Genomic DNA, 12,392 nt, shown 5'->3' with positions numbered 1-12,392 from the left:
AATCCTTGAAATGGACAGTTAGAGACTTTCCTTTCCTTTCCCCTTTCCCCTTTCCCCTTTCCCCTTTCCCCTTTCCCCTTTCCCCTTTCCCCTTTCCCCTTTCCTTTCCTTTCCTTTCCTTTCCTTTCCTTTCCTTTCCTTTCCTTTCCTTTCCTTTCCTTTCCTTTCCTTTCCTTTCCTTTCCTTTCCTTTCCTTTCCTTTCCTCTTTATAAATGGAACCTCTCTACAGATGAACCAATGTAGAAATATAAACAAGAGGCAAAATCTAGAATACACATGGTGACCTTTTCTATACAGACCTTTGGACTACTGCTTCCATGTAAATTTGCATAATGAATGCTTTTGTTTTTGCTTTTTTTAAAAAAAAAGATTCATTGAATAACATGGTAAGCAACAATAACTATGGATTGGAACAGAACCAGAAATTGAAAGAGTTCTTGACACTATGGAGTTTTTTCAAGATGCTCCATTTCCATACTTGTTCTTTTGTATGCTAGGTTGCCTACCATTATGTTTATATAATTCTGACAGTGTTCTTAATGACACACTAACAGATTGTAAAACACGCTGCTGGCATTTACTTGTTTTTTATATTTTTAAAACAATGTCCTTCATGTAACAGTAGTTAAGCGCGGCAGAAGGACATCATTAGAGCCATGGTTAAACTGTAATTTACACCATTAGGAAGGCAGGAGCAATTTTTATTGCTTGGCAATTTTCTTGCTGAAATATTTGGACCATATGGCTCAATTTGTGTAATAACCTTAATTTCAGCACCCTTCAGGTCTGCATTCATCTCCTACGGAATAGTAAAATGCGGTTTAGCAGAAAAGGCAACTGTCTATACTTAGAGAGTTGAGATTAATAACATGTCACGTCCTGTTTTTGGTGAAGGAATTCGAACAGCCGCCAGATGGTATCTCTGCAAATAACTGTCAGGGGTCTTGATCTAATCAATACAACATATTAATACATCTCCCTTCACTCTTCCTCAAGGGGCTAGTGCTCAACATCTGGAAAGATTGGGGGGACCGCCAAGTAGAAGGCTGAGTCTTTTCAGAATCAAACTGAGCCCAATTAATTTTTCATGTATACTTGATAACTATTTCATAATGAGATATGTGTCTTGACGGATTTAGGGCTGGCAGTATGGGCTGCATGGGTTTCCTATCCCCATTCAGTCCACTTACAGAAACCAACCCATTAATCAAGCTATCTGGCATAAAACTGAAATCTCAGCTCAGCAAGAGATCAATAACTATCCTTACACACACACTCACAAAGAGAGAAAAAGGGGGAGGGGGAGAAGGAAAAACACACTTGTGGGCAAAGTTATCAGCCATGACTTTAGTAATTGTTGTAGCAAAAAAAATAAACCTCACAAGTTGTAATTACTGAATAGGAACAATATACAAGAAAATTCATTACCTGGTTCCTGTCAAAAAAACTACCTTTTAGGCTTTTAAATATATAATGTAATGTGACTTTTTAGAAACACAAGGCACCTGGCTGATGTTCAGTGAGATTATTTTAATTGCCATGACTAACTTTTATACAATCCAGCTGATATAGACAGCCTTTTTCAAACTGCTGTGACAATTGCCAAATAGAAGATGATGCCCATAACAAATAGTAGACAGGAAGAGATCCATGCAAGGTTTGATTTGCTTGTGGGGGGGATTGCTCCCCACAGCCAGGTAGCAGAGGAAAAGGAGGTTGCTATGTAGAACAAGACCACTGAAACAATAATAACAATATGAAGAGTGGAAGTGATCAATAAGGGTGTGATTTTCCAATGATTTAATGATTTTGATCCAGAATTCAGACTCCATGTCTTACTGTGCCAATCTGGTATTCCTCCAAATGCATCTGGGAGAGATACATTTAAAACACCATGAGAAATACAGAAGATTATAATGAAAATGTTTCCACCATTTTATCTAGAGGGCAATTGTTGCAACAGGGCAGTCACAACAAAGGACAGTGACACTGATTCATGTCCTTATCACCTCAGGCTTAGATGCTTAGGCTTACTGCAAGGAGCTTCACACGAGGCTGCCGCTGAAAATGACTTGAAGCCTGCAGTTGGTTCAGGATGCAGGAGCCCAGTTGCTAACAGTGAAGAGTATATTCAGTAGCATTATAGTAATAACTTCATAGATGGCCCTTCATTCAGTCCCAAGGTGTTTAGGATTCTCAGGATTAAAATCAACATCTTATCTTGTGCCAGTATATTGCAATAGTGATATCAACATTTTTTTTTGCTTGCTAAGTGACTTTGAAATATTTAAGTCAGGGGTCTTCCAACTTGGCCCTTTTATGACTTGTGGACTTCAAGTCCCAGAATTCCTCGGCATGTCTGGCTGAGGAATTCTGGGACTTGAAGTCCACAAGGCATAAAAGGGCCAGGTTTGAAGACCCCTGGTTTGAGTTGTCACAGCAGAGAACTCTTTTTTATGTAACTATAGCATGAGGAATTATTTCCAAGACCACTAATTTAGAAATAGTGGCAGCTGATACACAAGGGATAAGTGTGCAAATGTACTTTTGGCCACCTTCTCAACCTGGGTACCCAGAAATAGTTTGGGATCAAGGAACAATCACTATCTGCAAGTTATCTTTAATATACCTCTACCAAGCTATTAAAATTATCAGATGCAGTAACAATTAGAATCTTATATACTGAAACATTTCTGCTTAAAGATGTAATGTAACAATAGTCAAAAATAATTCTTTTTGCTAGCTTTATCTTAAAATTGAATTCAGATAATATGCATAATCTGGGAAGCATGTGTAGGAGGGGCATTTCATATGATAGAGAAAATAAATGTCTCTCTCTATAAGGATTCGTTCTCCCTACAGTTAGTCAAGTTAAAATACTTAAACAGAAATGTTATCCATTTGAACATCACAGTATTGCTGTAATGTTTTTCTAGGCTTCAGGAGTTCACAGTTGTTTAGCCCAATACAGTCTGGGAACACTGGAGAAGTTATCACCCATCAAGGTAATTACTTTCAAGTTGAAATAATTACTCCATCAATGTTAATGGTCTTTCAACTTCAATAAAGCACTCACCTGCCGATAATCACCACTAACCTCTTGCTCTCTTGCAATTCCCTCTCTATTTAGCTAGTTATATTGCAGCCGTTAGAGTGGTCACTTGTCCTGAACAGCTGCTGAATTTCACTTTGCTTGGCTGTGAACCATAAAAATATTAGTCATCTGTGTATGATTTCCTCCTAACCCAGAAGCCCTTGCAGAGCGAAGGATACAATATTCTAACTTGAGGAGGGCATGTCTGGGGCAGCCATCTTGTTTCTACTGGTAGCTATTTTCTCTGATAACAGCACAGCAATTCAATTAACATCTGTCCCCTTACTGCCACTTGCAGCTTTTGGTGTTTGCTAAGTGACACATGGCCTAAATTAGTGCTATACAGTTCTGAAGCAGAATATTTAGTGTGTTTTCAAAAACATTTCCATAACTTTGTTGTAAAATAGGCTATCGCACAATGAGCAAATCCAGTTTCTTACTTTTATTATCTCATTGGTGATAACACTGATACATTTATCAACCAGGATTGAAACCGCCACATGGATTTTATTAGATTAAAGAACATAATAAATTTATTATATTGCATTTGTGCTTTCTATATACATTTACTGAAAAGTAAGCATCATTGAATACAAGTGGGTTTACTTTAAATAAATATGCCAAAGGCCACTGTTCAGCTTACAGTCCAAACTATCTACTTATTGGCTGCAGAGAGAGCATTTCATGATATGTGTTGATTGTGCAAGAGAGAGATGGAGGGATTTGTATGAATTAATGAACTAAGAGAAATGAATTAAATTACATTGCATAAAGCAAGGGAAGAAAATAAGGCTCACACCAACTCAACAAATGTAGAGAAAAGACAAGGAATCTCTCTGCAAAGCACTTCTTAGTGAAACTGTCCAAATGACATTGGTTGGAACTGGTCATAGATGAGTTTATCCCACCCTATCACAGACACTTTATTCAATTCTTCTGGGAGAGGACCAGTTAGTCTAGTGATATGAATGTGCCAGAAAACTGATGACATTTAAAAGAGTTTTTGGTTCACCAAAGAGAAAACTGGTTGAATAACCTGTTGTGTAGGCTGCATCCCTAATTACACACTCTTCTACACAGTGATACTTGTACAAAACTCTATTCTCTAAAGTTCATCTGCATTTCATAATATCACCTGATCACACATTATATTAGTGCTGCTACTCCCTTTTTACGACCTCATAATCCTTTTTATTGGGGTGGAGTCTGGCCGACTGAATGGAGCTAAGCATTTACTGGCTGGATGCCATTCCTGATGTCTACGTGGAATTCACAGCAGATAGGAGAGAAACATCTGCAGCTATCTGGGATTGAACTCTCAACCTTCCAAGTGGGAGGTGAGCATTTTCACCACTATGCCACCATGCCATGCCGCTCTATATTAATTTTAATGCTAATTAATAACTAAATAAATAAAATGTTGCTCTTATTTTGCATAATGTGGAATTCTCTGCTGTATATCATATCAGACATTTGATTGAGCTGGGCAGCTATAGAAACTGAATACATAAATAAATATACTTGAAAGCAAAAGACATAAGAATTCAGAATAATCTATTTTCCTATAACCAAAGGTTTGCATAATACAAATTCTATCGTTTTGCCTCAAATTTGGGTGCTACAACAGAAACAAAATCTAATTTATTAAATGAAAGCTAGGGAGGAAAACTAACCCTCATGTCTTGTTCTAATCTGTACTTTAAGTTTCAAATTTATCATAAGAGCATTTATTGGCTATATATCTATTTTTTATACTTTAGATTATTTTTATTTCAGGTTTTTTTTAATGGGTTACAATTTTCTATTTTATAGAATAGGAAGTAAGAAGACTAGTGAGATCTTACCTGGGCCTTTTTCATTGGAGAGAGACATACAATAAGCTTTTTTTTCTTGGAAACTGTAGATTTGTTTTATCATTTTCTGCCTCTGTATGTTCCTCACCCCATTAAAAAAAATGATAAAGCTTTAATCAACATTTTCTCTAATATCTTCCCCATAATCCTCCAGAATTGCTCTGAATCTTAGACAAAATTCCTTTTCTTTCAATTCCAGATTTAGCAGATTATAAAGACCTCTTTCCAGCTCTCTGTTATAATTCTATCTTACTCTACAAAATTTCCATTCTGTTATTAATTTGTTTTACTTCTCCAAACATTGTTTCACAAGGGGTTTTCATCTCTTAACTTCTTCTTTCATCTACAAGATTTGGAAGAATAAGAAATGTTCCAAGGGATGTCCTGGTGACCTTTGTCAGGAAGAAGACAAGATATCATGTTTTGCAGCAGTATTTTAAGCACTGAAGATTGATAATACAAATGCAATTGTGTTTAAAGAAATTCCAGTGAAAATATTGATCTTCTTAGGCACACAGAAAGTCTTTGACAATTTGAACTGCGTTTTCTTGTTCAACGTTTTGGAAATTGTGAATTTTAGATATAACTTTGTAAAATGGGTAAGATTGATTTACACTTTACAGAAAGCACAAATAATTGTTAATGGAGATTTAACAAAGCCTTGTAAAATATAAACAGGAACAAGAGAGAGATGCCCATTGCCTCCTATCTTGTTATATTTTTCATCCTTGAAATGTTATATAAAGATATATTAGATGAGAGGATTGTGGGTGTAAAGATGAAAAAAGAAACATAAGGGCTTTTGCAGATGACGATGTTGATTTTGGAAGAGTGTTTGGGGAATTCTTTAATGGGAAAACTAAATTAATTCGGAACATTAGCATGTTTTAAGATTAACAAACAGAAGATGAAGATGTTGACCCAAAACCATAAAAATAGAGGATCAAACAGAAGTGACGAATAAAAGCAGGTTTTAAACCTGAGAAAAAAGTAAAATATCTGAGTATCACCATGATAAATATGAGTTGTATGTTATTTCAAAATACTGTAAACTATCATTGCTCTTGAGTATTTATGTGATAAAAATGAATGTCTTAATAAAGGAGAATATTTGTAGATTAGGGTTGATATGAGGGGTCATTGGTGCTCTCTGTTTTCTTGCAGATGTTTCATTACCCAAACTAGGTAACATCATCAGTGCTAGTAAGGAGTGCAGTTTGCTGTCAGTTTATATTCTAGTGACTTGCCCTGTCAGTGTTGGTGGGGGTGGTCTTAGAGATTCTTTGATTGGGCTATTTGCTGTTGGCTTCTTTGGCAGTTTCTTGATTGGGGTATTGTTTACTTGATTGTTGATCTGATGTTAACCTTGGAGTAAATCTATGCTGATCTGGATGCTGATTGCTAGTGGAGAGGTGCTTGGGTCTTTTTGTTCCTTTTTGGGCTGGATGTATAGTCTATAGATATTGTTAATGTCTATGTATCTATCGATGGCTGATTCGTCAGAGTGCTAGGCTTCTAGACATTCCCTGGCATTTTTGAACTGGGCTTGGTCTAGGAAAATGTCACATTTTACCATTTGAAACTAGGGTTAAATCTGTCTATATGTCGTGAAACTAAAGAATTTTCATCATGTCTTTTGATTGCTAGTTGTTCATGGATACATTCTACCAATCTTCTGGCTGTTTGTCTTACATAGTAGTTGTTGCAGTCCTTACACTGTATGTTGCAGATGACTCCTGCTCTTTCTTCTTGGGTTGTTGAGTCTTTAGGTCTGCTTAGGACGTTTTGAGGGGCTTTAGTTGGTTTGTGTGCTATGCTGATTTCATAGGGTCGTAATAGTGTGTTGGTAGTTTCTGAGATATTCTTGATGTATGGCAGTGGAATTCTTTTGTTTGTGTTGGTTGTGCTGTATTGGGTTGAGTGGTCAGGGACTTTTTGATAAAGTTGTTTGGATATCCATTTTGTTGGAATATGTTGTATAGGTGCTCTATTGCCTTTTTTGCTGTTCTGGGTTGCTGCAGTGTGTTTAGGCTCATCCAAATAAAGTCCTTACACAGTTTTCTTGCAGGAGGTTGAGTTGTTGCTTTGGTAGTGGAACACTTGGTTAGTTTGGGTGGATTTTCTGTAGACTTGCATTTCTAGTATGCAGTTGTGGTCCCTGATGATCAGGATCTCTAGGAAGGATAGTGAGTTGTTTTGTTTTTTCTTCTCTAGTAAACTGGATTCCTTTAAAACTGTTATTGATGGTTCTGTGGGTGTTCTCTAACTGGTCCTTTTTTATTATGGTGAAGGTATCATCTACATATCTGATCCATATTTTTTGTTGTATTTGTGGAAGTGCTGTGGCTTCTATAAATTGCATGATGACTTCTGCTATAAGTCCTGAAAGATGTGATCCCATATGTATCCCTTTAATTTTTTGGTAAATTTATCCATCAGATTGTAAGCCAAAAAAGCCAACAGCAAACAGCCAAAACAAAGAATCTCTAAGACCAGCCCCACCAACACTGACAGGCAAGCCATCAGAATATAAACTGACGCCAAACTGCACTCCTTATTAGATGATGTTACTTAGTTTGGGTAATGAGACGTCTGCAAGAAAATGAGCAAGCTCATTCATTAGGATCCCTAATGAATGTCTTGCCTAGAATGATGTTTTTGTTTTAGACAATACCTGTTTTAACAACTGATGTACTTCTTAAACAGTAGCAAAAAGATATATCTAAGTTTGTCTATCAAGGGAAAAAACTTAACTATAAGATATTATAAGATGCAAAGGAAAGGAACTTTATTAACCATTTGTCAAGAGAATACAAAATAAAATCAAGAGAACAACTGGTGGCAGAAGAATATAGCTGCCACTGGTTTTCTTATTTACACCTATTAGAAAGATTCACGGTAGAGAAAAGAGTTTATGGCAAGACTGATTTTGAAACAATTGCTAAAAGGTATAAAAAGGTATGCACTGTTTGAGAGGATTTTAAAGATTAATGTATAATTGAGACCAGGAGTCTTCTCCTGGGACTGATGAACAAACAGTTGGAAACAAAGTCATGGAACATGGTTTTGTTTGTTTTTGTACATGATACACAAAATTTAGTTTTCTCTAACTTTTTTCTTTTCTTGCACTTTTTTCTTTTTATTTATTCTTTCTTATTGTCTATTATTTTGTGTTAGCTTTTAAATTCTTGTTTAAAAGTTTTAATAAAAATTATGCTAAAATAACTAAACAAATATCTGATAATTAAACTGAACTTAAATTATTTTAAATTTAATATACTTAAATTGAATAATTATTTTAATATTAGTATGTGTGTGTGTCCAAAATGCATTTTCAGAGCTTTAATGTACTGTTTGGGAAGTTTATTTGAAAACCTTTTCATTTTTTTTTTCCATATAGAAAAAACAGGCAAATTAAATTTTTTGAAATCAAACTTGCATTATAACTTTCTTTGATCAATGAATGGTAAGTTCTGCTTACTGCCTTCTCTTGTGACCTATCTTGGAATTGTTGTCTAGAAAATTTTTAAATTTGCTGGTATATTTCATATCAATAAAGCATTTGGTAAATTTAGTACATTAAGTTGATGAAAGATTATTTGAAACTTATGTGCCACCATTTGGAGGCCTCCTAGTGGTCAATAACTACTATATCTGTAACACTAAAGGTTTATCAGAAATTGATAGAAAGTTCTATAGAACAATAATATAAGTATGAAATATTATATTATTTAAGCTTTTATAGAATTGAACAAACATGCAACATTTCTCAAATATGTTTCAAGTAATTAGTGCTTAATTCAAAATGATTTCAAGCAAAACAAAGATAAGTCTGGATTTTTTGAAAGATTACAAAACAAGATATAATCAACCATATCTCTTATAGGAAACCTTCTGGTTTGTTGTTGTTAGCTGCGAAGTTGTGTCCGACTCATCGCGACCCTATGGACAACATTCCTCCAGGCCTTCCTGTCTTCTACCATCTTCTGGAGTCCATTTAAGCTCACGCCTACTGCTTCAGTGACTCCATCCAGCCACCTCATTCTCTGTCGTCCCCTTCTTCTATTGCCCTCGATCTTTCCCAGCATTAGGCTCTTCTCCAGTGAGTCCTTCCTTCTCATTAGGTGGCCAAAGTATTTGAGTTTTAGCTTCAGGATCTGGCCTTCTAAAGAGCAGTCAGGATTGATCTCCTCTAGGACTGACCGGTTTGATCGCCTTGCAGTCCAAGGGACTCGCAGGAGTCTTCTCCAGCACCATAGTTCAAAGGCCTCAATTCTTTGGCGCTCAGCCTTTCTTATGGTCCAACTTTCACTGCCATACATTGCAACTGGGAAGACCATAGCCTTGACTATACGCACTTTTGTTGACAGGGTGATGTCTCTGCTTTTTAGTGTGATGGATAACACTTCAGTTTTGGCAAGAATCACAGGCAATGAATAAAATGAGTGGAATGGATTTATATATGTGGAAAGGTCTACACTTTTCTGTTCTTGGGAAAGGTTGGTGGGGAGGGGTATTCTTTATTTTTTTTTAAACTGTTCTAACCTATTTTACAGTTTAAATCACTTTTTAAATGTAATTCCTTCCTCAAAATGCTTGAAAATGGCACAGCTTGAAGTTCACTAGAAGAATTTGACAGGGTTCTCAAGTTGCAAAAATATTCAGGAATCATAGGTTAGCCATCAATTCTCATAGCATATGGATGAAAATGCTGCTATGGATATAATTAAGTAGCAATAGCGTATTAGCATTAAACTCATTTAAAAGAAAGTTGAAGCTACTCTAGACATGCAATCTTGGACAAAATACCCAAAGCATTTAAGAAAAGTTTTTTTATTGAAAAGTTTTAAAATACATTTTTAAAAACATAAACTCCCTCCCTCCCCCTCCCCCCCACTTTCCCACCCTTCCCCTCCCCCCTGACTTCCCAGAGCTGAATACAGGGTATAAACTTTATCCAACTTAAGCTAAAATATGCTAACCAACTAAAAAAAGACACTTTAGATTCTATCGCACTTTAACTCCTCTTAACATAACTAAATAACTAAATAATAATAACTAATTAATAATACATCATATAATACTAATACTTATTCATATACTAAATGAAACCTTCTAGTCCCATATTTATTCTGAATATAATCGATCCATCTTCTCCATTCCACAATATATCTCTGTTGCGAGTGTTCTTTCAAATATGCTGAAATCTTTGCCATTTCCGCCAGGTTTGAAACTTTTAAAGTCCACTCTTCTATAGTAGGCAGTTCCTCCTTCTTCCAATATTGCGCTACCAAGAGTCTTGCTGCCGTAATTAAATTTAACATCAATTTAATATCTATAACAGTACAATCTGTAATAATACCCAACAGAAATAACTGTGGAGAAAACCTTATCTTTTTCTTAAATATCTTCTGCATATTCCACCAAATTTTAATCCAAAAAGCTTTAACTTTTTTACAATTCCACCATATATGTTTTCAGAAAGGTTTTGAGCATGTTAACATGATTAATAATATTTCTTAGATGATTTTTTATATAATTCTATTCATGAGTTTTTATTACTAATAAAATGCAAAAGATTGAGTCAAGATCCTAGCCACTAAATTTATATATGTAGTAGAACTGCTTTTTATATATCTCTATTCGATTCAGGAGGACTGAAGCTGTTGAACACTGACCATGAACTTTACTTGACAAGTGTAGGATAGATTCTCTCCCTTTCAACTCTAGGAGAGACAAAATCTACAGGAAGAAGCACACATATATCCTACTGTGCACAATGGCCTGTGGAGATAAGATACAGGTTAATATTTCCACTTCTTATTTCCAATAAAGGAATTCAGCCAATGCGCCCCACTCTATGCTGGGTACAATAGGAAACTGCTTTAACATAACTGAAATAAAAAAAAAAAACATGCCTTGGAAATGTCTTGTTCTGAAAAGAGAAATTGTAGAAAAATATTGACATAAAATAATAAAAAATAAAAAAGTATTGAAATAAAATAATAAAACAATGGAACCCTACAGAAAATATGTAGCAGTGTTATTTTAATGAGGGGTCCTTGGTGCTCTCAGCCCAAAAAGGAACAAAAAGACCCAAGCACCACTCTACCAGCAGTCAGCACCCAGATCAGCATGGATTAACTCCAAGGTTAACATCAGACCAACAATCAAGTAAACAATACCCCAGTCAAGAAACTGCCAAAGAAGCCAACAGCAAATAGCCCAATCAAAGAATCTCTAAGACCACCCCCACCAACACTGACAGGGCAAGCCACCAGAATAGCAAACTGCACTGCTTGCTAGCACTGATGATGTTACCTAGTTAGGATAATGAAACGTTTGCAAGAAAACAAGCAAGGTCAGAGAGCACCAGGCACCCCTCATTTCAATCCTGAGCTGCAAATAATCTCCTTTAGTGTTATTTTAAACCTAGTTGACCAATGTGTTCTATATCTTTCTCCAGTTAAGGTACTTCAAAATAATACTTCTTCAGCTAAGTAAATGCTAATATAAAAAAGGTTAAAAACAATTATTCTAAAGAAATGAATTCTGACATTTTATTTTATTATTTTAAAAGTCATGTATTCTCCAGGTGCATTTGTCCTTAAGTCTTGATCTTGTGCAGCCAGAATTAGTCCCTCGGTCTCTTCCTTCAACTTTCCTGCTCTTAGCCATTGCCAGGTCTTGTTATTATCTGCTTTCCCAGCTATTTGTTTTAATTTACTGGCCATGTAGTGTTTTGTCTTCCCATGCCTCTATTCTGTTCTTCATTTGGTCTTTCCTGTAGGCCAGTTTGGTCTCTCCAGTAAGCAGTAAGCCTTCCTGATATACTAATTTCAGTGCATCTTCATCATTGTCCTTCAGATATTCTTCCAAATTCATTTTTTTCTTCTTCAGCCATCTGATGTACTTGTAGCATTCCACATCCACCTATTTGCCTTGGTAGATAGAGTCTGTCAGTGTCACTGCGTGGATGAAGGGAATGATTCATTGTCATTATTTTTCTGGTCTTCCTATCCATTGCTTTTAGTTCTGCTTGAGTCCAGTCCACTATTCTAGCTGTGTATCTAAAGACTGGAATTGCCCAGGTGTTGATTGCCTTCATGGTATTTCCTCCATTGAGTTTGGACTTTAAGATCTTCTTCACTCTCTTGATGTATTCACCTCTAAATTTTTCTTGACTTCAGTGTGCTTGATGTTGTCAGCTTGAAGGATACCCAAGTATTTGTAGTAATCTTCCTTATCCAGACTTTTAATGTTATTTTCGTGGGGGATCTTGATTCCTTCAGTTTTCACTATTTTTCCTTGTTTGAGAGTAAGTGTGGCACATTTGTCCAAGCCAAACTCCACTGCAATATCTTGGCTATTTATACGGACAGTGTTCAGCAGCGATTCTATTTCAGATGATGTTTTTCCATACAGCTTCAGATCATCCAGGTAA

The 12,392-nt window shown here is 35.8% G+C and overlaps 1 protein-coding gene across 1 annotated transcript in view; it reads right to left on the bottom strand.

Moving 5' to 3' along the window:
• USH2A (usherin) overlaps positions 1-12,392 on the bottom strand; it is a gene marked incomplete at both ends in the record, with an annotated part of 493,855 nt that overhangs the window by 46,103 nt on the left and 435,360 nt on the right. The gene's annotated exons all lie outside the window — the stretch shown is intronic.

The sequence above is a fragment of the Vipera berus genome (genome assembly GCF_964194415.1).
Source record: "Vipera berus genome assembly, chromosome: 1".
Taxonomy (NCBI): Eukaryota; Metazoa; Chordata; class Lepidosauria; order Squamata; family Viperidae; genus Vipera; species Vipera berus.
Note: the sequence above shows the minus strand (reverse complement) of the source record. Positions and strands in the feature narration are given on the sequence as shown.